The sequence below is a fragment of the Triticum aestivum genome, chromosome 2A (assembly GCF_018294505.1).
Source record: "Triticum aestivum cultivar Chinese Spring chromosome 2A, IWGSC CS RefSeq v2.1, whole genome shotgun sequence".
In the NCBI taxonomy this organism is placed as follows: Eukaryota; Viridiplantae; Streptophyta; class Magnoliopsida; order Poales; family Poaceae; genus Triticum; species Triticum aestivum.
The window spans coordinates 741,358,666-741,383,829 of record NC_057797.1 but is presented as its reverse complement, the minus strand read 5'-3'; the positions used below and the strand labels follow the sequence as shown (position 1 = coordinate 741,383,829).

The 25,164-nt window shown below is 48.0% G+C and overlaps 1 pseudogene; it reads left to right on the top strand.

Annotated features, from left to right (window-relative positions):
* Positions 1–8,971: 8,971 nt before the first annotated feature.
* LOC123191963 (putative disease resistance protein RGA1) lies at positions 8,972–19,084 on the top strand (annotated as a pseudogene).
* Positions 19,085–25,164: the final 6,080 nt, after the last annotated feature.

Below are 25,164 nucleotides of genomic sequence, written 5' to 3'. Positions count from 1 at the left end.
GTGATTCAAACAATTTTCAAAGAATTCAAATTTTAACTATTCAAATTTGAAAACTAATGGCACTAACAGAAAGTTTATAATTTTTCTAAAACTAATGGCACTAACAGAAAGTTTATAATTTTGCTAACCTAAAAGCAAACAGAATTAAAAATTAAAGCAAAAAACAAAAGAAAATAAATAATGCAAAAACAAATCAAAAAAACAGGAAAAAACTATTTTTATAGTAAAGTTAATCACAAAATAAAATGGCACTAACAGAAAGTTTATAATTTTTCTAAAACTAAAAGCAAAAAGAATAAAAAAATAAAGCAAAAACAAAAGAAAATAAATAATGCAGAAAACAAAACAAAAAAACTGGAAAAATAGCAACAATAAGTATTTTGTTGTAAGTAGAAACAAAATAAAATAAATAAAGCAACAAAGAAAACAAAAAAACAAAAAAGTGTTTTCAAATTTGAAAACTAATGGCATTAACAAAAAGTTTATAATTTTTCTAAAACTAAAAGCATAAAGAATTAAAAAAATAAAGCAAAAAACAAAAGAAAATAAAATAAATAAAGCAACAAAAAAACAAAAAAATGCCACCTACTGGGCCCCCACGGCCTGAATACGACTAGAAACCCATCAAAGGGCCAGGATTCAGGCCCGCAGGAGGCCCAGTAGGCCCACAGGCATAGCAGTGACAATTAGGCCCGTAAGCCTGCAATGGAGAGAAGCTCGAGAGGGGTGCGGCAGTGGGGCTTATAAACCACTGTGCACCCCTCTCAACTAGCAAGGTGGGACTAAACTTTCGACACCGCAGCCGCACAAGGCCTTTGGTCCCAGTTGGTGGCACCAACTGGGACTAAAGTGGGGCATTGGTCACGGTTCGTGGCACCAAACGTGACCAATGCCCCCCTTTAGTCCCGGTTGGTGCTACCAACCGGGACCAAAGGCCGCCGCTTCCCGCCCTTTGGTCCCGGTTGGTGGCACCAACCGGGACTAAAGGGGGCATTGGTCACGGTTGGTGCCACGAAGCGTGACCAATGCTCTGTCTATATATACAGCACTTGTGAAAATTTTGGTTCAGTTCTTCAATCCCGCCCCGACGACGCCGCCAGGCTGCCCCTCTGCTCGCCTCGCCGTCGCCGCCGTCGCCCCTGCCCCGCCCCCGAGCGCGCCCTGCCTCGCCGTCATTGCCGGCCGCCCGTCCGCCGCCCCGAGCACCCCCTGCGCCGCCGAGCCCGTCCGCCGCCCCCGAGCACCCTCTGCGCCTCGCCGTCACCGCCGTTGCCCCTGCCCCGCCCCGAGCGCGCCCTACCTCGCCGTCGTCGTCGGCCGCCCGTCCGCCGCCCCCGAGCGCGCCCCGCCGTCGCCCTCGCCCTCGCCGACCCCGAGCCCGTCCTCGTCGCCGTCGCCCCTGACGCTGGCCGCCCGCGTCTCCTCCCCAATCCCTCCGGGAGAGTAGCTACCGCCCATCCTCCCCCCTTCCTTCCTTCCCTGCTCCTTAATTTGCATAATACTGTAGATGTATATATGATGAATTTTGATATTTTTTGTTCATATATAATGTAGATGTCTATGTATGTATGGAATGATATCGATGGATGCATGTATATAGAACATTCGTAGAAAATATGACGAATCCGATATGACCAATGTCCCCCTCCGGTTCACTAGGGAACACTAACTCTCTCGGAGAAAAAAATGTTATCGGGGTCGAGGGTCATCGAACATGAGAGGAAGAAGAGGATAAAAAGAAGAGGAAGAAGAAAAAAAAGAGGAGAAGAAAGAATAGAGGAGCTTCTCCTCTATTCTTTCTTCTCCTCTTTTTTTTCTTCTTCTTCCTCTTTTTTTATCGGGAACGAGGGTCGTCGAGGGTCGCCGAGCGGTAGAGGAAGAAGAGGATAAAAAAGAAGAGGAAGAAAAAAAGAGAGAGGGGTCGACGGTCGCCTAGGGGTCGAGGGTCGAGAGGGGGTCTAGGGTCGCCGAGAGGGGAGAGGAAGACGAGGAGAAATAAATAAGAAGAAGAAAAAAGAAGAAAAAGAAGAGGAGAAGAAGAAAGGAATAGAGGAGAAGAAGAGAAAAATAGAATATATATTCTATTTTCTCTTTTCTCCTCTATTCCTTTCTTCTTCTCCTCTTTTTTTCTTCTTTTTTTTCTTCGACACGTGGGGGGGGGGGTCGAGAACGTCGGACATTCATGAGAGAGGCGAGGAAGAAGGGGAAGAAGAGGGAGAAGAAGAGGAGAGGAAGAAGAGGAAGTCTTCTCCTCTATTCTTTCTTCTCTTCTTTTTTCTTCTTCTTCCTATATGTATTAGTTTTTTTATTTAGGTTGTTAATTAGTAGATATTAATTTTGTTCATATATGTATGGATGCATGTGATATGTATGTATGTATGTATGTATGTATGTATCGGGTATGTCGTTGTCGATATACCCCCTACCCGATAACTTCGACATGAGGGGGTCGAGAGGGGGTCTAGGGTCGCCGAGGGGTCGAGGGTCGTCGAACATGAGAGGAAGAAGAGGATAAAAAAAGAAGAGGAAGAAGAAAAAAAGAGGAGAAGAAAGAATAGAGGAGTCGAGTTCTACTCCTCTATTCTTTCTTCTCCTCTTTTTTTTTCTTCTTCTTCCTCTTTATTTTATCGGGAACGAGGGTCATCGAGGGTCGCCGAGCGGTAGAGGAGAAACCCTAAATAGAAAGTATCGTCGGTGTGAGATACATGTACCATCGGTGTCGAACACTACATCCACGTCCCACAAGTGGCGCGGGCTTCGACGCCCACATCACTTGTGGGACGTGGATGTAGTGTCCGACACCGACGGCCACATGTATCTCACACCCACGATACTTGCTATTTAGGGTTTCCTCTACGGTTCGGCGACCCTGACCCTCGATGACCCTCGTTTCCGATAAAATAAAGAGGAAGAAGAAGAAAAAAAAGAGAAGAAGAGGAAGAAGAAGAAGAAAAGAGGAGAAGAAAGATTCTTTATTTTATCGGGAACGAGGGTCGTCGAGGGTCGCCGAGCGGTAGAGGAGAAACCCTAAATAGCAAGTATCGTGGGTGTGAGATACATGTACCGTCAGTGTCGGACACTACATCCACGTCCCACAAGTGGCGCGGGCTTCGACTCCCACGTCACTTGTGGGACGTGGATGTAGTGTCCGACACCGACGGCCACATGTATCTCACACCCACGATACTTGCTATTTAGGGTTTCCTCTACCGCTCGGTGACCCTCGACGACCCTCGTTCCCGATAAAAAAAAAGAGGAGTAAGAACTCCTCTATTCTTTCTTCTCCTCTTTTTTTCTTCTTCTTCCTCTTCTTTTTTATCCTTGAAGCGTTGTCGAGGCCACCTCAAACCCTAGAGAAGCAGCATCGAGGCCACCCCAAACCCTAGAGAAGCAGCGTCGAGGCCACTAATTAATATTAGTTCTACGTTTGCCACTAATATATCCATCTGTCATGTTTGAATAATAATTGCCATGTTGTCATTATTTGTAGAAACTATGGACACCGCCCGAGACGAAGTACAAGAAGAGTTGTTGGGGGACATAATCGCACGAGGAAGTGATGCCGTCGTCTCGTTGTTTCTCAATGACACCGATGGTCTGGAAGCAGCTGGCTATGATTATGATGGCTCCGGTGACCTAATGCCGGTGCAAGAAGGAGACCGTGAGGACGGCTCCGGTGACCCAATGCCGGTGCAAGAAGGAGACCGTGATGACGTCTCCGGTGACCGAACCGAGTCCGGCCAGGTATATATATTAGTTAAGCTTCTGCTGACTAGCTAATTGATGCATTCATTGTTTTGGTATGTACACATATTAATTAAGTCTTTGTTCTTTTTTCTAGCCCTCCGGATCGAGCACAACTTCGGTAAAGAGACGAGGCCCGAAGAAAAAGTTGAGCTCGGATGAAAAGTTTGAGATCATAGCAATCGCGCCCGACGGCCAACCGATTGAACCCCTCCGGACAAAGAGCGCATTTGTTGCTCAGTGCGGGGTTTTGGTTAGGGACAAGATCCCGATCAGCATCCAGCAATGGTTAAAGCCGGCTACAGAAGACCCTGAGGTGTCTTATGTCAATGATATGCAGAAAAATGATCTTTGGACTGAGCTGAAGTCAAATTTCACCCTACCGCCAGAGGATGATCCAGAGAAGCCAGTTAAAGAGCAATTAATCAAGTCTTTTGCTCTTAAGAGGATGGCAGAACTATTCAGGAGGTGGAAGAAAGAGCTGAATAAGTTTGTCAAAAATAAAGAGACACCAGAATTCAAGGGCAGATATGAGAAGATCAGAGATCACTGGCCCGCATTTGTGGCCCACAAGACATCGGAAAAGAGTAAGAAGATGTCGGCGACAAACAAGCAAAATGCTGCGAAGAAGAAGCATCACATCGCACGGGGTCAGGTGGCTACCTCGTAGCCCGGCCTAAGTGGGCCAAGACTGAGAATGATCTGGTTGATAAAGGGATCGAACCAGAGACAATTAACTGGCCAGACCGTTGCCGGACTTGGTTCTTCGGGGCTGGCGGAACCTTGGACCCTGTAACAGGGAAGTGCATTTGGACGAACGATCAAATGGACATACCAGTCAGGAAGCTTCAGCAGTATATCGAAGCAGCGCAGCAAGGGACGTTCTTTCCAGATAGAGAGAACGACGAGCTCACAATGGCCCTCAGGAATCCTGAGCACCCTAGACGGACACGAGGCACGCCAGGCTCCATTCCGTGGAAGGTTGGGTTTCCGGACGCAGGCGGTTACAAATCCCAGGAGAGGAGGAAAAAATTGCAGCAGACCCAAATGCAGGCGCTGCAAGCAAGGGTACAAGCGATAGAGGAACGAGAAGCAAATCGCAGCAAACGTACTGTCGAAGTTTCCCCCGAAGCTACCCCGCCATCTCAGCGGAGAAGCAGCGTGGCTTCCACCGAGCTGCTTCAGCTGGAGCATGCCTTGACGGCTCCTGCCAGCTATCCCGTGGATGCTATCACGGAGTCTCAAAATTGCCACCTTATGACGCAATGGATGAATTTGAAGGTCAAGGCGGTTGTTGGCTCTGTTTATCCTACTGAACCCGGCGCAACTTTTCACTGCCGGCCGATTCCAGAAGGATATGCTAGGGTGATGGTGGATGAAATAACGGAGGGATTTGAGGACCTCTAGCTTGACCACCCTACCGGTGAAGGGGAGACTAGGCTGGGGTCTGCTCTGAAGACTCCATGCCTATGGCGGAAGGAGCTCATCAACCTTTCGAACTGGACGCCTTCGCCTCCTCCTTCTCCTCTGGCAAGTCAGGGCACTCCGCCTCCTCCACCGCCTCCTCCTCCGGCGTGTCAGGGCACCCCGCCTCCTCCACCGCCTCCTCCTCCTCCAGTGAGTGACGATCAGGGCACTCGACCGGCTCCTTCTCCGGTGCGTGGCGGTACTCCGCCTCCTTCTCCGCCTTCGCCGACGCGCCCGAGCAGCCAGCCTCCTCCTTCTCCGCCTCGTCAGCAAGGGCGGAAGAGACCTGCCGCCACTCCGGCTGCTCCGGCGCGTCGTAGTCCTTCTCCTCCGCCTCGTAAGCAAGTAAAGAAGACAACCGCTCCGTCTGCTCTACCGGCATCTAGCAGTACAGCCAGAGGCGGGAGGACATACAGATTCGGTCCTTCTCTGAAGACTCCAGAGAAGTTACCATACGAGAGGACCCCAGAGGAGAACACCGAGATCGCGCGAGAAGAATTGAGGAACTTCTTTGAAGGGGTGAAAGCAAAGAAACATCCACCTCCGGAGGATAAGGTAGATCCGGTGAAAGCGAAACGCACTCTGGCTGCCCTGACAAAACCACCCAAGTCTTCACCGAAAGAAAACTATGAGCGCATTATTGGAAAGGAATTTGCCGAAGCGGAGCGGTCGGGAAGTACTGTCAGTGATCAAAGGCTGAAAGAACGATGAGCTGGGAAACAAATTGCCCAGCTCGGTGAATAAGCGAAGCAATCGTGCCCCCCGCTCAAGGTGCCTAGCGACAACGTCGCTAATGATCCGAGGATGGTGCCAGGTTATAGTAATCTTGGCGATTACCTGCCCGACGATGTACATTATGAACCCATGGAGGTGCAGATACAAAGATACGAGTACGGAAAGCCTCTCATCAAAGATGAAAGATCTCTATCAACGATGATGCGAAGATTGCATGATTGGTACTTGAAAATCTGCAGAGACTCTGGGGGAGGAGTACTTTGTATGTGAAAGTTAAAAAGGAGCATGACCTCGTTGGAATTGAACTGTTGCCTGTTCCATTTGAGGAGTTCTTTCAGTTTTTCAATCAATTGGCCCTCGATAAAACAACGGTCACCTGCTACTGTCTGTAAGTAGTACTACTTCTGTCATTAAGTCTCTCTATATAGCTCAGCTCTTTCATTGCATGTATTTATAATCATCCTCACTATATTATGCAGATTGAAGATCGCCGAATTGAAGAAAAGACAAGTCGGTGATATTGGGTTCATTAACACATATCTCATAGATGCAACTCAGGTTAAATTTCATGCCGCAGATACCGAGGCCAACTTGCTACGATCGTTGGTAATAAATGAAAACAAAGATATAATACTCTTTCCTTACAACTTCAAGTGAGTGTTACTGTCTTGTGCGTATTCGGTTTCCCTTATATATTAGTCAAGGTTATAGTAATGTAATTGATGAGTTATGCATGTGTGTGCAGTTACCACTATATTCTCCTAGAGATTAAGCTTGAGCAGGGACTAGTAACTGTCTTAGACTCAAGACGAAAAGATCCCCAGGACTATGCGGACATGACTCAAATGCTCGAGAAGTAAGTTAAATCGATCATTATCCACCATATCAGCAACTTTGTTCATTTCCTGATATATCAAGTAATTGTTTTCTTTGTCTGGCAGGGTTTGGAAAAAATTCTCCAAAAAAGCTCCAGGACTCCCGAAGAAGCTGCAATTTAGACACCCGAAAGTAAGTACTATAGTAGCATGTTCCGCGCATCTCCTATTGATTTGGCATTCTTGCTTATCAGTTTGATTGACCTCTATTTCTTGTAAAGTGGTTGTGGCAGGAACAAGGGAATGATTTCTGTGGATACTACGTTTGCGAGTCCATCCGCCACACGACCTGTGAGCGGGGCTACACTGACGAACAATATGAAGTACGTAAATAACAACATTCACAATTTTATTTTATTACCATCATTTGTGTTGAGTTTCATTCATTCATATATATATGTATTGACCCCCTTCTTCAAATTAGATGTTTCGGAAGCGGGATGAACTCCTAGCACCAGCTCGCATGCGAGCAATTCAAGAGGAATTGGCGGCATTCTTTCTTGACCACGTGATCGCTGAAGACGGAGAATACTATGTGGACCATGAGTCCGTATGATTATATTTGTAAGAGATAATTATTGTATATATGTAGCCGGTAGTGTCGGATAGATATACGAGAACTTCTTGTTCGACCAATCTCTCGGAGAAGGAGAGGTGGTCGATATCACTTCTCTCTGTATGCATATATGTTCATGACGATCTTCTGTTTCCTTCGTTTGCTTACTAGCTAGCTAGCGTGTCTTGTCCTCTCTATACGTATGTATAGTACGTAGCGTCGACCAAAGCACGGACATAAGAGAGGACACTTCTCTCTATTAATTATAGCTAGCTAACACAATATATGAAACATCTAAATTAACCCCCCAAAACCCCCAAACCCCCCCCCCCCTTTCAAAAAAAAACCCCCGGCCACAGAAATGCTGACGCGTTGATGCCTATTGGTCCCGGTTGGTGCCACCAACCGGGACCAAAGGGTCTCCTGCCTGGGCTCCGCGCACATGCCACGTGGAGGCCCATCAGTCCCGGTTCTGGATTGAACCGGGAGTAAAGGGACAGGGCATTAGTACCGACCCTTTAGTCCCGGTTCAGGAACCGGGACAAAAGGCCCTTACGAACCGGGACAACAGGCCCTTTTTCTACCAGTGTCTTCACGGCCAGGGACGAGCCGGCGACCTTGGAGGAAGCCCCTTGCGGCCCACGGGAGGCCGCCTTCGGCCGGCTCTTCTTGGGGGCGGGCGCGGCGGCGGGGACGGGGGCCGGGGCGGGAGCCGGGGAGGCGGGAAGAGGCGGTGCGAGGCCCGCCCGCCGCCGCTTGGCCCCGACGTGGGTCGCCGCCACCACGTCGGCCACGGTCGGGTGCCGGGTAGGTGCGGGTGCGGGTGCGGGGGCAGGGGCGGGGCCCGAGTCGGGCGGCGCGGGCGCGGCGGCGGCGGAGGCCTCCATGGCCGGCGCGGGAGGAGGCGGCGGGAGGAGGCGGGAAGGCGGGGATGAAATTTCCCTCCCGCGCGAGAGGAAAGAGGAGTGCGGGTTGGGGGGAGTTTTTCCTCCCAACCCTCACTTCTACAGGTTGGGAAACAGTTTGAGGGTTGGGCCTCTATTTTTTTTACGGATTTAAGAGTTTAGAGGTCTTACTTTACGGGTTTTTTCCAGCGAAAACTGTAAAAAAAACAGTTATTTTTAGGGTTTGAGGATTTGAGGGCTCTACTAGACTTGCTCTAACGCACACTTCTATTTTTGGCGAAAGAAGACGTAGAGAATTACAGTAAGGCACCGCTTGGAATGGGGGTAATTTTATACGCGTGTATTTATTCTACAGGTGTAAGTTACAGGTCAACAGTTAAGATCAGCCTGAAATGAAAACGAACCGGAGGAGGTCCGTATCTTATACCGGCCAGAAAACGAGCAGAAACGCTAATCCAAACAGGGCCTAACACTTCAGTTCGCAGAGTATCTACATCCAGGACCAGGTGGCCTACAAGCTTAAAATTTGTTGGTATCCGATGATGCTTATTGCTCATATGGTTCATATGCTGGATTCAGTGCCTTCTTTTGCTTGATGTGTGTAGCTCTTGGAGCAAAGCTTGCCCATGAAGTTCAGACCACTGAAGAACTCTGAACATGAGCACTTCAGTCTGAAGAAATCGACACCCCTTGTGTCGCAGCTCAGTGATGCTGGTAATGAAGATCCAACGGCTGGGAGCGTCGGTGTTTCCAGCATCTTAAGCAGCTACAGGTCTGCTGTTTTCGCGCCTAATCCTGCAGCTCGTCCATAGTCACCACTGTCTGTATTTATGCCTACGTACCAACCTAGCTGCTCTCGCATTCCTCACTCCTCAGTCCACGCCAAGTCCACTCTCCACTCCAAGCTCCGTGCCCTAGCCCGCCGTTCCGTACGCCGCCGCCTTCTGCCTTCTGCCCAGCTTCCCGCCGGTGACAATCTGGGAGAGGAAGCTGGAGGCCGCCCCCTCCTACAGCCTAGCACTGTAGCTGGTGAGATCTCTTTATGAGCTGCTCCTCACCGCTCCAGACCTCCAGTCTCCTCTAGATCTGAAAGTAGCCTCGGTTCTTTGGTCTGCCATTGTGATTTGCAGATCAAGCGGATAGTTGGAGGCGCGACCCAGCTTCTTGGTTGCTGCTCGTGGGCTGAGGGGGTTTCATCCCGGCCATGAGCGGCGTTGGGGGCGCCATTGCGAGTGCTGTGGGGAAACAAGTCGTCAGCAAGCTCGGTAGATTCGCGGCAGAGGAGATCACTCTGCAATGGAGGTTCAGAGAGGACGTGCTGGACATGGCAGAGAAGATGAACGATATGGAGGCCTTGTTGCTAGACGCCGACGACCGACGACTGACGACTGTTGGAGTTGTGTCGAATATAGTGTAAGAGGTAGATTACAGTTGGACTTGTAGTTGTATTGTGTTTAGATATGATATGGAGTCGTGTCCAAATAGGACACTTGTATCCTAGTCCTCTCATATATAGCGAGGCTAGACACACGATGTAACCTATGCCAACATAATAGCACAGACGCGCAAGGGGAAGCTGGCGACGTGTGCCGGTGCCCGGTGGGCAGGTGCGGTATTGTGACGGTGTCACGGGGAGGAGCGCCCGTAGTCAAGCCCTGGAGATGTAGCCATATCGGTGAATCTCGTTAACAAATCTCGGTGTCGTGCTCGTGTGATTGCTTGGTCCTCGGATAATCGATGGAGTGCGTCGGATTAATTCTAACAAGTAGTATCATGAGCAAAGTTTGAGAAGGCTACGGAATTGATCTAGAGGATGAGAAGTGCTCGACATGGATCAACCTTGTTGCTCCTATGAAGGTGGTCGCCGTAGAGCGACTTGTGCGGACGTGGACAGATGGGAGTCAGCGTTTTCTGGAATAGCAATCGGAAGCGCAGCAGATCGGCGAAGCGTGGTCCAGGAGCGGCTCGGAGTAGGGACGTGTGGGCTGTGGCATGCGCCAGGACGTGGCCCACTAGCTGGGAATCTGGGATCGTGCGTGCAGTAGCAAGCAAGCCCAGGCGGGGCTGTTGTGCTATTGCAAGGACTAGCGGGCGTACATGTTGACGAACGAGTATGCGGACGGACCGAGGACGAGGTGCGTGGCGCTTGGAGCAAGCCGGAGATTTGTTTGTTGAAAAAAGGGAGCGACCAGGTTCACGTGTGTGTACAAAGAGCAGTTTTGGTTGGATCAAGTACGATCTGTTTTCTGCTATAAGATGCACGGAGAAGCAATAGCAAAGAGTGACAGGGAAGAAGAAGATTTGTGCAATTTGCATCGAAGTTTTTTCTGGATCGGTTTGCTGAGATTGCTTGGAACACGTGGATAGGCTGCGGAGGCGCGTGGATAAGTGCGTCATACAGGATCATGCATACACATGGCGTCTAAGACATGCACAGATGTGCGGGCGGACACGACGCATGGTGGAGCATGGTTGCAGTCGGATATATTCGGCTGGGTTGGACTAGACAGTCTGACGGATCGACGTGAGTCGGTTAGTACAGAAGACGGTGGTGGGATCGGCAACGACGACATAGGTGCGTGATGCTGATGGTGACCAACTTCTGGGGTGTGGAAACACGTGTGCAGGCCTGAGGGCTTGTGTGACTTCGACAAGACTATGGCGTGGGTTGATTCAAGGTGATGTACACACGGAGCTTGAAGTCGACGGGGGCGCAAGGGTGGACTTATCATCTACCATGGAGTCATGTTGAAGGTGGAGCTGGATTGAGGGGCTACGGTATAAGGATCCAGGGAATCGAAGCCTATTCAGCAAAGGGAGAAAAGCGAGTGACACGTAGTTCGGACTGGAGCCCAGTGGTCTGATGGAAGCGTGAAACTCGTCATCGGTCGGTGATGATCGATGGTACTCTGCAGTGGGGGTTGAGTGGTGTGGTTTCGCGACCCTTGAGCTCGACCGGGACAGCGGAGGCTCGACGCGGTAATAGCGGCGATGCGTGCGGTACACACGGGACATGGAGACGGGCCAGAGCTCTGGTGGTCATACGTGTGGTGAGACAACTACGAATTTGACCCGGGATGACTACAAACAATGGTGAAATTCCTTCAAGTTTCAGACAGGCGGTCAAGAAAGGAGCGGTGATGTTGAGTTCAGGTAACTCTTATGTGTCACACCCAATATGTGAGTTGTTCATTTTCACGCAGGTCAGTGATTAGTGCGTGATGCGTTGAACGAAGCTCTGGAAGTTGGGAGCATACCCTAGAGTAAAAATGAACTTAATTTTGCTCGAGTGTTGACAGTGGTCAAGAAAAGAAGGGACTACAAGTTGCAGGTGGAGTCATATGGAGTCTATGGAGTTGCAGCGGTGCTCATGGAATAAACTCAAGTCCAATGTACATGAAAGTTTGATGCATGGACAAATCCAGGGTGGTGGAGTATATTCGCCAAGGTGGAGTTTGTTGGAGTTGTGTCGAATATAGTGTACGAGGTAGGTTACAGTTGGACTTGTAGTTGTATTGTGTTTAGATTGGATATGGAGTCGTGTCCAAGTAGGACACTTGTATCCTAGGCCTCTCATATATAGCGAGGCTAGACACACGATGTAACCTATGCCAACATAATAGCACAGGCGCGCCGAGTAGTCAAGTCCCGGGGATGTAGCCATATCGGTGAACCTCGTTAACAAATCTCGGTGTCATGCTCGTGTGATTGTTTAGTCCTCGGATAATCGACGGAGTGCCTCGGATTAATTCTAACAACGACAAGTCGCGCCGAGTAGGAGAAGGTGGAAGGGTCTTTCAGCGGTGGCTTACAAAATTTCAGGGCGTCGCCTATGACGTCAAGGACGTGCTGAATGAGTTGGACGCTGACGAGCTCATCAGGAAGAGCCAGTCCAAGGTATTCGTTCAAACAATGATGATTCTTTGGTTATCCTGTTTGGAATAAGTTTCTTTGTGAATTTGATTATGCCATAGCCCGTATTTATCCAATATGCAGCTTTTTTTCTACATCCATGTATGTGGTTGCTCCTGCGCAGATGGGAGTCTGAAAATAATCTAAAAAAAGACGTACCTAAAAACTGACGTTGACTTCAATTTTTATGTATGCAGACCAAGGTATGGTTTTCAAGAAACAATCAACTCTTCCAACGAATAAACATGCCGCACAAGATGAAGAACATGAGGAAGAAAATAGACGAGATCGAAAAGGAGGGCAAAAGGAAGCTCAATCTTGTGCCTCAGGAAGCAAGGGCAGAAGGGAGCAGAAATAATGAAACTTTTGCAGCCAACAATGGTGAAAGCATGATAACCGAAACGGTGGGAAGGGAAATCGAGAAGGTGAAGATAATCAGAGTGCTACTGGCAAGTGAAGCTAACCAGGATATTTCCATCATTCCTATTGTTGGCCTTGGTGGTATAGGCAAGACAACATTGGTTGAATCAGTTCTCGCAGACAAATGGGTCACTGTCTTCGATGTCTCACTCTTTGTCAGTGTGTCCAAGTCGTTCGATTTGCGGAAAATTGGGTGTGCCATCCTGAAAAGGATGAACAGCAGTATCAACCTTGGTAATTGTAATTTGCAGTTTCTTCTCGATAATCGGAAAAAAGAACTTGATAATAGAAAATACTTGATTGTTTTGGATGATCTTTGGGAAGAAGATGGATATACACTGGAAGAGCTGAAGCGGATGCTGAAATATGGCTGCAAGGGAAGCCGGATTGTAGTAACTACCCGAAACCTAAGTGTAGCGCAAAGACTGCGTACAGGTTCACTTGCAAATGAAAGGAAAATTTGCCCTGTGCCTGAGTCTGATCAAATAGATTTGGGTGTTTTATCATCGGATGAGTGCTGGAAATTAATGAAACAAAAGGCATTTGGGCCCGATGATGACCACCATAGCTTGGAACAAATTGGAAGGCAAATTGCGGAAAAATGTGGAGGTCTACCGCTCATGGAAAACTCTCTTGGGCAAGTAATGTCAGAGCTAAGGACTGTGAGGGCATGGGAAGATATAAGAGACGCAAAGGTTGATTTGGGTTTGAGAGAACAACATCAAAAGAAAACATTAGAGGGTCTAATGCTGAGCTATTACTACATGAAGCCAGACTTCAAGATGTGTTTCACGTATTTGGCAGCCTTCCCCAAAGGCTTTATCATGGATGGCAATCGTCTAATCCAGCAATGGAAGGCACTTGGATACATCTGTTCAGAGCATGATGGTCAAAGGTGCATCAACTACCTTTTGGGGATGTCCTTTCTTCAGATTCCAAACTCCTCTTTGGTTAGTATTTAAACACCATTTCTTTTGTATGGTTCTGTGTGGACACACATCTAGCCCAGTGGTAGAAGCGTGGTTGTGCGTCTTCCCCTGTTGGTCTAGTTTCTTTTTGGTATGGTTCTATTTTTTTACTTTCATGTTTTGTTTAACTTTATATCCAGGAACCTGCTTTCATAAATTATACTCTATTACGCTTCTGGATTGTCCTCTACATTTAGTGTTTTAGTTTAGTAAATGCAGTTTTATATATGCATTTCTAAATTTTAAATTTGTTCCTACACTAAAGATTTCATTTTCTACAACTGAACATATACTTTATCGTACATACCGCCAAAACACATACATACTGCCATGGAGAAATGAGATATGGACAGACGACGGAATGTTGTTGCACCCGGCTGTGGCGAGCACAGTGTGGGCCAGCAACCTAACCTCGGTTCAAACAAGCATGTGTCATGCTCGTCACCAAACGATCACGCCAATAAAAAACGAGTGATTGTTGAAGGGGTGAGGTCAGAGCCACGTGTAACTAGAGGGTGTACCCTCACAACGATTTTGATGACATATACAACAATAACTTTGATATAGTTTAAGATTAGTCGAAACTTGTTGAACTAGTTTGTAAATAAGTCAAACTAGACATCCAAAAGAAATTCGAAAAATTCCCACTGCTCGTATACAACCTATGCTTATGAGTCATACTCCTTTATCAACTTTATTTACTCTGAGTGTTATCCAATATTTAGTGGAAAGGAAATAGTTTCTCGCCCATGGTTTCTAGCAAAAACAATTATCTAGGAAAATTGTTCTGTACTCATTGGAAGTATCACATGAGTAAATAAGCATACATATACATATAGGATATATAAATCGCTTACTTTCACAATATAAGCGCTCAATAGATTTTTAGGAAGGTGCAATTTTACTGGATCTTACTGACTACTGTATTATCTTAACTCCGTTTTAACATTTCCTGTTTTCAAGGGGTTTTTATTTTTTATTTTGAAACACTCTTACTTACTTTCACAATATAAGGGCTCATGAGATTTTGAGGAAGTTGCAATTTTACTGGATCTTACTGTATTACCTTAACTCCATTTTAACATGTCTTATACTATATTGATAGTAGTTACCTCTACAGGTTAGTCCAAGTTCATTGCACACCAAAGCTTCTCTAGAACTCATCATGCATGATTTGGTGCATGATCTTGCATTAACAATTGGTGGTGATGAATTCGTTGATCTGGATTTTACCAAAAGCATCGATTGGTACAAAGCTTGATACTGCCGACATGCACAGTTAACCAACTACAAGAATGATCCTGTGGTTTTCAAATATCTTCCAGGCAAGGTCAGATCCCTCCACTTCAAGGATTTAGGGGGACTGCAACTCCCCCAAAAGGCATTTACTAGATCCAAGTATACACGTGTCTTGGACCTAAGTAGGCGTTCACCTAAAGGACAATCTGCTACAAGCAACATAGTGCTCCCATCTTCGGTCCATCAATTGAAGCTACTTAGGTATCTTGATGCCACAGGCTTGCCAATTACATCAGTTCCTAAGCATTTTCACACACTTCAAAACATGGAAACTCTTATTCTGTCCAATTCCTTGTTTGAAACCTTGCCTCACTGTATTTGTAGCCTTCGCAAACTTTGCTATTTGGACCTTTCTGGCAATATCAGCCTTAATAAGCTACCCGCATCACTGGGGGACCTCTCTGAACTATCTTTTCTGAGTCTATCACGGTGTTCTATGCTCCAAGAGTTGCTTGATTCAATCTGTGAGCTTACATACTTACATCACCTAGGCATGTCAGATTGTTGTGCTCTCCAAAAGCTCCCTGATAAATTCGGCAGCCTTCCTAAGCTCTCCTTTTTAAACATGTCTGGCTGTTCCAAACTCACCAAACTACCTGACAGTGTTACTTTTCATTCTTTAGAGTATCTCAAACTATCAACTTGCCATGAGCTAGAAAAACTACGAGAAGATTTCAGTGATCTTCAAAAACTTGAGTTCGTGAACCTCTCTGGTTGCTATAAGGTTTCAATGCTGCCAGAATCATTTTGCAAACTCAACTGTTTGAAATACCTAGATCTTTTAGATTGCAATAACCTCGAAGAACTGCCCGAATGTTTTGGTAACCTTTTTGAGCTGGAATATTTGAACCTAACTAGTTGTCTTAAGCTCAAACTATTGCATGAGTCGCTATGCAAGTTGTTGAAGCTGAGGTGTCTCTATTTGTCATACTGTCTGGGCCTCAAAGATCTCCCCTCCTCATTTGATGGCCTTAAGCTTCAAATACTGCACATGAATTGTCTTCGATCTTTGTGTGGCTTGCCTAATAGCATTGGTGACATGACTAGTCTCACCCAGTTTGTGATGGACACTGTAGCTGATGGTTTGGTTGAAAAGAATCTAGCAATCAGAAGGCGTCTAAATGTGTTAGACAGAGTAGAGCATCATGTACATGAGATAGAGGGCAGATGATGTAGCAGTATAGTGGATCTTGCGGGCTTGACTTGTTCAGACCTGATACTTGCAGACCTTCAGAATGCCAGGCATATGGAAGATGCGGAAAGAGTCAAACTGCGTGATAAATCAGATATTCGAGTACTAGCTCTTTTATGGGAAAAAGATGGAAGCAAATCTCTCTGGACATGCTCATACCTCCTCGGACTCTTGAGCACTTCGTGCTATATGGGTATACGAGCAAGGATTTCCCATGTTGGATGTGTGACATCTCTTCCTACCTCCCTTTTCTCAGGGAACTATCTCTTAGTAATTTGGAAGCGTGTGATTGTCTTCCTCCATTAGGGGCACTACCAAATTTAAGAAGCATGCGTTTAGAAAACATTCCCAACATCAGGAAAATTGGTAAAGAATTCTATGGAGAGGACGGACCTTGTATGAAACTAAGAGTACTTGAATTGAGGTTGATTGAGAATTTGGTGGAATGGTGGACAACTAAGTCAAGTAGAGAGAACGAAGAGTTTCTGATGCCTAATTTGCATCTTTTGGGTGCAAAGAACTGCCCAAAATTGAAGTTCCTACCATATCCCCCAAGAAGTATGACGTGGTGGTTGGGAAACAACGATCTAGTTTTGCCAGAAAGAGGATTTGGGAAGCTTTCTTCTTCCACCCTTCCTTCTAAGATGAAGATAACTGACTGCAGTTTCTCTCAAGACAAGTGGGATAGACTTCAACATTTCCCCACCCTTGAGAATGTTGAACTTGTCTCCATCAGTGGCTTGAGGACTTTGCCAGAGGTCATGCAATGCTTCACCTCCCTCAAACACCTACATTTGAAGTCGTTGGAGGACCTGGAGATACTCCCGCTAAGGTTGGGGCACCTCGGTTCTCTAGAACTCTTTGACATCCGAGATTGTTGCAATCTGACATACCTCCCAGAAAGCATGAAGAACATCATCGCTCTTAGAAATCTGCATTTGATAGGGTACAAAGGCGTAGAAACATTACCAGGGTGTTTGGGACAGCTGACTTCCCTAAAAAAGATTTACATCCAAGATTGCCCCAACCTGATATCTTTGCCTGAAGGCATGAAGAACCTCAGCGCTCTAAGTGTCCTGACTATGAAAACGTGCAAATGCCTACAAATGATTCCAGGATGGTTGGGACAGGTCACATCCCTAGAAGAAATTTACATTGAAGATTACCCAACCTGACATCTTTGCCTGAAAACATGAAGAACCTCAGCGCTCTTAGAGAGTTGACTATAATAAAGTGCAAAGGCCTGGAAATAATACCGGGATGACTGTGACAGCTCACATCCCTAGAAGAAATTTACATCGAAGATTTCCCCAACTTGACATCGTTGCCTGAAAGCATGAAGAACCTCAATGCTCTTAGAGAACTGACTATAATTAAATGCCAAGGCCTAGAAATAATACCAGGATGGCTGGGCCACGTCAGTTCTCTAGAACTCTTTGATATCCAAGACTGTTGCAATGTGAAATATCTCCCTGAAAGCATGAAGAACCTCACCGCTCTTAGAAAGCTGCATTTGATAGCGTGCAAAGGCCTAGAAATATTATCAGAGTGGTTGGGACAGCTAACTTCCCTTGAAGGAATTATCATCGAAGATTGCCCCAACTTGACATTGTTGCCTGAAAGCATGAAGAACCTCAGTGCTCTTAGAGGTCTGACTATCAAAGAGTGCAACGGCATAGAAATAATACCGGGATGGTTAGGACAACTCACATCCCTAGAAGAAATTTACATTTGTGATTGTCCCAACTTGACATCGTTGCCTGAAAGCATTAGGAGCCTCACCGCCTTGAAGAAACTCAAAATTGTGCTCTGTCCAAGTCTGTTTGCGAGGTGCATAGGGGAGGATGCTCAAAATATTTGTCACATCCCCACCGTCCAGATTTACAACTTTATTAAGCAGGTATCAAACTCCGAAAAGCGCAATGAATAATCTATGTTTTCCAAAATGGCTGTGACAGGAGTCACTATGAAGCAATATGCTGATCTGTCCATACAAAATTGTTGTTCTCTTATGCAGGGATGGGAAACACTTAGCGAAGCACAGGAGAGGGAGATGTCTGGATCGTCCTTTGATGCAGAAATGCTGTTTAGATTATGCAAAGCCTTTTTATTCACCGAGGAGATGCAGAGGGCTGAGAGCAACAGCGTGGAAACTATGGATGTGGCTGAAGTGATTCCATCCAGATGCCCTTTGGCCAGAGGACGAGGAGGTGGAGGTGCGCAGCAAGGACCCCGACTTCGTCAGCTCATTTTCCGAGGACATCGTCGCCGGCTCCCCGCTCACCTCTCCATCTTTCCTCCTGGTTGGCGTCACGCTCTACTCCATACTCACCGACAAGGACGAGCCCGTGGAAGGCTCCAAGGTTCTTCGTGATGTGTTGGAATTCAGTGAAATGTCTCTCTGGCCGTGCCAAGTGTTGTCTCCCTGTACGTGTCAAGGAGCATCATGGGTCTCTCCGACGAGCCACTGCTATTCCTGGTCAGCTCTGACCCCATCCCAGGCCACCGTAAAATTATTTCATCTTTTCTGAACCATTTTTTTGCATTACTTATTTCATGCATGTAATTTGCCTATTGCATTACTACTTATACATCTCCCTGCATTCTGTGCTATCATACTTCTAATGTGGCTATTGTCTTCCAGATAGTGCAGATCTTTGGAAAATGCTACCGAGTGTGCTAGCTTTACTGGCGCCTTCAGTGGCTCCATATAAACCTTTTATGATGCTTCTCTGATGTATGCAGTTTGCCTATTGTATTACTGCTGTGACTTTCTGTGCTATAATACTTGCTCACGTGGCTCCTGTTTCTCAGACAAGGTTGATCTTCGAACCACCCGCCGAAAGTACAACAGGGTGTGCTGTGTCAGCATCACTGATCCTGGTCCGTTGCTATATAAATTGCTCCTGTTTTTTTCCTTTTCATTCGCCCCCTAGTAATATGTACTGAATGATTACTTCATAATGTTTCAGGTGTCAGACATCATCAGTGCGACGCCTGGTGCCCAGTGAAGATGACACAACTGCTGCATCTTCAGTTATGTAGGGGGTTCGGTTTATCTTGCAATGCCTAACAAATTTTGCTATGCTGAATTGGGAGCTGCCATTAGAATTCATGGAGCAGAGTAGCTCTGTTTTTTGTTCTCACTTGGCATCCCCTACGTGTCAGCTGGCGACTGAATATTACGAGTTTGCGTGTGGATTGTGAAGTGTGTGGTTTATCAGCTATCTATAAATCCGTCGCTTAAAGTTCCTGCAGATTTATATTTCACTCTTCACTGACGGATGATTATGAAATTTTGAACAGAGCATCATATAATGGACCAGTACTAAGCATGAACTAGTTAATAGCATAACACTGAAATAAGTTTACTTGTGGCTAAACTGGTTTACAAAGTATCAAAAACTGGGCATCCCAAGGCTACATCTGAATCGAAACGAAAGGGGGAGGATTCCCGGCCAAACCACGAGAAAATGAAAGCAAGAAAGATGCATGCACGACGCGGTGCTGCTGCTGCTGTCCCATGGGTGCCACCGACATAGCCACCGCCGGCATCCGCGTCACGTGCGCTGCCGACATAGCCGCTGTCCCATGGGTGGAGCCAAGATCCGGTTTGGCATCGGCCTATCCTTACCGGTCGTCCATTTGCGCTGAGACGCTGAGTCCTGAGTGCCGGCATTGCAGGTGACTGAAGGAGGTAGCGACGTGGAGAAGCGAGGCGGGCAAAAAGGGATGGAGATAGAGGAAAGGGCACGCTGAGGATAAGCAATGGCGGCGGCGGCGGTGCGCAGACCTCGGGTTCGCCGGGAGGACGGGTCGATCCCGGTGGAGCGACTAGCCCAGTTCACTGGTTTATTTTTTTGGACCGGCTTAACTAACAAACGTTCGCTGGGAAGCATGACAAGCACACACGTTTTTAATTGTAAATTCGGGCAAACAAAGGATTTACTGCAAATATTGCCATGTTCGTTTGAAGGAATTGTCATATTCCCGACAACATAAATTGCCATAAAAAATCATTCGTTTTGCCATGCTCCCCGTTGAACACTCACTGAATAGCATCACTATCTTTTTTACTATATAATTCAATGCCACTGAGTTGGCGTTGGCTCTTGGATCTTTCTCTCTCAAGCATTGGTCTCGCTTTATAAATAAGGCCACACGATCTAACAATACAAACTATTGAGAAATCCCTCTTACAAAAGAATAGATAAAAAATCAGACAACAAACACAACAATCCAAGAAAGTGTACAAAACATGCACTACCAGCCGCCGCCAACTGTCCCTCCCCCCAAACATGAACACAAGAGTATCTGCACCATAGGAAGAAGTGCCAGCAGGCACCAACGAAAGGAAGCCTCGCCACCTAAAGGAAGTACCGCGTCGCCACATCGTCACCAAACTATCATTGGAGAGGAACCTCTGCCCTCCTACTCCAGATCGAGGAGGGCTAACCCTGCCATTGAACAATGAGGAACCATAGCATGAATGATGCAAGAATATAGGTTAGAAGTCATCGCAACACACATGAAGGACCTTAGATCCCCGACGACGCCCCCAAGAAGGTCACGACGTAGTGCGCTGCTGACGTCGTGTCCGACAACGCGGTCATGGGTTTTCACCCTGCACGGGGGAGAAAGATCACCGTGGCCACCTTAAAGAGGGACACACCATTATTGAACGTTCGGATTTTCAAGTCGCTAGGCACCAAACGCGCAAACCATATTTACAAGTCCGCTGCCTCCATCGACATGCAAAAAGTTAAAAAGCTGCGAGGATTTGGGGACAGAGGGATTTGAACCCTCACAACTTATAAAGTACACGAATTTTCCTTTTACTAGAAATTTCATTGTTGTCTGTATTGACATGTAGAATAGGACTCTTTGTCCTCGTACGATTAGTCTACTTTTTTTAAAGATCTCTGAAACTTTGAATTTGAATTGAAGAATTTGATTATTCAATATTTGATTGGAGTGGATTCACAATAATCAAAACTTTTTATGATATGGTTTTTTTTCTTTCATAATCATTTTTAAATTCATTTGAGAGAGAGAAAAAGTAATCATGCGAGGGAGAGAGAGAGTACTAGTACTAATCTTACATTATTAAAAAGTTGATCCCCACTATTACCTATTCTCTCAACATGCAGCCCATCCACATCATCATCTATCCACCTCAGCAAATTTCACCCACGTCACTTCATTTCTTCATTATTATTTCTTCTTCTCCACGTCCACAGACAGTAACAGCTATGCATGTGCCCCTTCAGCAGAATAATAATAATTTTTTAATTAACAAATCCTCCACCTCATCCAAATTTAAAATAAAAACCAACAAATCTAGGAAGATAGACCGCCATACTAAGAGCATCTTCAGCCGCGCCCCCAACAGGCCCCCCAGGCCACTTTTTCGGCGTCGGCGCTGAAAAAATGGCCCAGTCGCGCCCCAGGAACCCGTTTTCCGCCGGATTGGGCCGGAATTGACGTCGGCGTACCCAACTCGAACTCGGCGCGCTGGGGGTCGTCTGGGGGCGCCGGACGGACCGTTTTTGGCGCGAACTGTGATGGGCCTGCCCTGTCAGCGACGCGCCGCTTCGTCGTCCACATCGCCTCGTTTCCCGCAGGAATCAATGCCAAAGCTGCCGCGCTGCCGCGCCGTCGCCTCCATTGATGCCGCGCCTGCCGTGATGCAGCGCGCCGGTCAGCATGCCCATTGATGCCGCGCAGTGAAGCGTCGCGTCGCCCAGCGCCACGGCCGTCCACCACGCGTCGCCTGGCATGCGCCTCCCGCCGCCCGAGCTCCGGCTATAAAAGCCGCCCGCCTCGCCGGTGAACGCCACACCGCAGCACATCGCCTCTCCCCCCCCCCCCGCTCGCACACTCCACTCCCCCGCCGACGAGCAATGGTAGCGCGGTACCCAGGCGATTCCGCGGCGAAGAACGGCTTCGGCCGCCGCCACCTCCACGAGTGGGAGGCGCGCCTCCTTTTTGAGGCCGACTACCCGGCTCCCCTGGACATGAGTGTGCCGGGCGCGTGGCGTTTGAGCGCCGGCGGTGTGCCGCTGCCACCCGCTCCCACCGGGGCGGACCGGCGGGCAGAGATCGCCCGCATTAGGTCGTCGCTGGCGGAGGAGCAGTGGCGAACGCCGGCGTACTCCCCCGACAACAACGCGTTCTGGAGGATCTACTTCGACCACCGCCGCGACGGCCTGATCGCCTCCACCAACGGCGTCGTGCCTCGCGGCCGCCACAACGCCGAAGGGCGGCGCGACTGGTGGGGGGTGCCCGGCCGCACCCTCGAGCACGTCCTCGACTACATCGAGGCCGGCAACACGCCGCGCCTCGAGTACCCCGCCCCCGCACCCCGTTCTTCTCTCGCCGTCGTGGCAACTCGTGGATGCCGCGGCGGTTGTCGGACGCGACGACCTCCTCCTCCTCGGGCGGCTCGCCGGCGGCCTTCGCCGTCAAGCCCGAGCCGCAGGACACGACGGGGGAGTCCCCGCTAGGGCGCCGCACCCGCAGCGGTGCCCTGACCATCCCCGAGGAAGGCCGCGGCGGTCGCATGCGCCGCGTCCGGCCGAAAACCGAGTCGGAGCCTCCCCTGCTCCCGGTGAAGCCGGAGCACCTTGCGATGGCCGCCGCCGACGAGACGGCCATGAGGTGGGCAAGGGAGGACTACGTCCGTGAGCAGGTGGCTCGCCAGCGCCGCGCCCTCGAGGAACTCAAGGCGCGCCACCCCTGCCCCGTCCGCGAGGTGGACGGCGTCCTCTACCTCGACAGCGACGAGGAGGAGGCCGGGCCATCCCGCGTCGGCGACCCTGGACAGGGCTGTAGCAGGGACGGCGGCGGGTGGCAGGGCGACGACGACGACGACTACGACGGCGGTGGAGACTACACCGACTTCTACAAGCTCCTAGGCATGTAGAAGTCGGACGGCGGCGAGACGCAGCGAGGACGGCGTAGCTAGGCCGTGTTTTTTTATTTGTTTGTACCAATTTGAATGAATGTCGCCGAGTTTGGATGAATTTCGACGAGTTCATGCCAAAAAAACGCCGAATTCGTTTAGCCCTGGGGCCGACCTGGGGCCGACGACTGGGAACGCAGTCGCCCCCATGCCGAAAATCTCGCCGGCTCGCCCCAGGACGCGGTTTTTCGGCGTCCTGGGGGGCCGAACGGCTGGAGATGCTCTAAACACCGAAGCGACCCAACATTTACTCTTCATAACAAACGAGGCAGCCCACAATAAGTAGAAGAGGAGCCTAGACCCCAACGATGCATCTTCCGTTGAGTTGCAGCCACGACAACTGACTGAGCTCCGGCAGGAGCGACCTCAACGCCAAGATGGGTCTGGATGATGCGCGCCCACGCAGCACCTGGACGGAGCCACCGCAAACCTACGATGTGGTGTAGTTGGCGCACGCATGGCCTTCGGTCGGTCGTCCACCTCCGACTATCCGTATGGACTTCACCCGGTTGGCTGCCATCCACACCCCAGTCTGCTCCGTCATTGCACCGTCGCACACTTCACACCTGCCTGGGTTCGCTCTGCCGGCCACCTCCGACTGTCCGTACGGACCTCACCCGGTCATGCTGCCTGCACACCCCTGTCCGTGTCATCGCGGCACCAGCAAGGTACCGCCGCACGCCTACAGCGCGTCGTTGGCACCCGTATGGGATTCCCTCTGGACCGGCCACCTCCGACCGTCCGTACTAACTTCATCTGGTCGCGCTGCCCTCGACACCCAAGTTTGTGCCATCGCGACACCAGTGAGAACTCCTCCTGCTGCCGTGGTGGAGCCCCACAACCCTCCTGCCTTTGCTCTGTCATGGAGCGCGGTCAGTCGGTCGGCGTGGCATGCGATGTGAGTGGAAGAAAAGGGCTCTTTGCAGGAAGGATATCTAATTTCTCTTATGTTGTCTCAACATCTAGAGCCGGAAGCTTGTGGGATTTCATTTCAATTGGCAAGCTGAACTTCTATCATTGGATTCACTATTCCTGTCTGCAGGTAAACGGTTTTCCTTCATGATTATCAAATCTGAAGGCCAGTGCTATTATTGATATATACACCACTTGACCATGAATCAATAGCCAATTAGACATCACACCTTAGAATTGGACGATTTGCCCCAGTGCATTTCACTCATATCTGTGCATCAGGTTTTGTTTACAGATTCTTGATATATATACTTACAGGAGCAGTCCACGGGTCCATCTCTTTCTGTTTGTTATCTGTCGATCTTCCATTATTGTGTTAATTAAAGAGGGCATAATGGATGAAGCGGAAGGTTAATTCATGTATAGGAAGCTCAAGTGATTTAAGCTATTTCGTCATAAGAACTACTTCAATGCTAAATTACCTTCAGTGTTTTAGAGTTCTCTCTTAAAGGTATAACATTCCAAACCATTTTCTGATTTCAGATTAACAATGCTATGTTCATTCCCTATTGTTGTGACCTCCATGGTTATTATTGCGACATAATTCTAGCAAATAATCATCGGTTATCTATGGTTCTCTAGCTGTAAATGGTTCGATATCAATTCACTGAGTTTTTTTTTGCTATATTCATATGTAAATTTCTGTCCAATATATGCAATTTTCATTTTTCTATCCGTGCAGACTCATGAGGTTATTCAATTTTTCTAAATGTGATGGTCGATTTGCCCACCGAGGAGTAAAGTGGGTGCTCTAATCTTCCTCTTTTTTAGATCTGACATCTCTTAGTAATGTTCCCTTTCTACTGGTGCCAAAGTGGGACATTTCTTAATGAAAACTTTAACTCTATGACCACTTCTGTTTTTATTTTTTACTCATGTTCTTGAATTTTTTTTGCTCTTTCGCTGTCGTTCGGCGAGTAATAGTTATTTATTCTGTCATGGCAGCATTTTATATTCGTCTACATAGAGAATAAATATAGAATGCAATGGTGGGCTGAATTCTTACACCACTATGCTAGGTGACACATCTGTCCTTTTTCCCCATCTCATGATGTCATGTGATTCATATTTTTGTAGGGAATAATAATCCATATATTGCTCAATGATACAATTGTGAACTTTCTTATTGTTAATTATGAGCTTTCTCCCCTAACA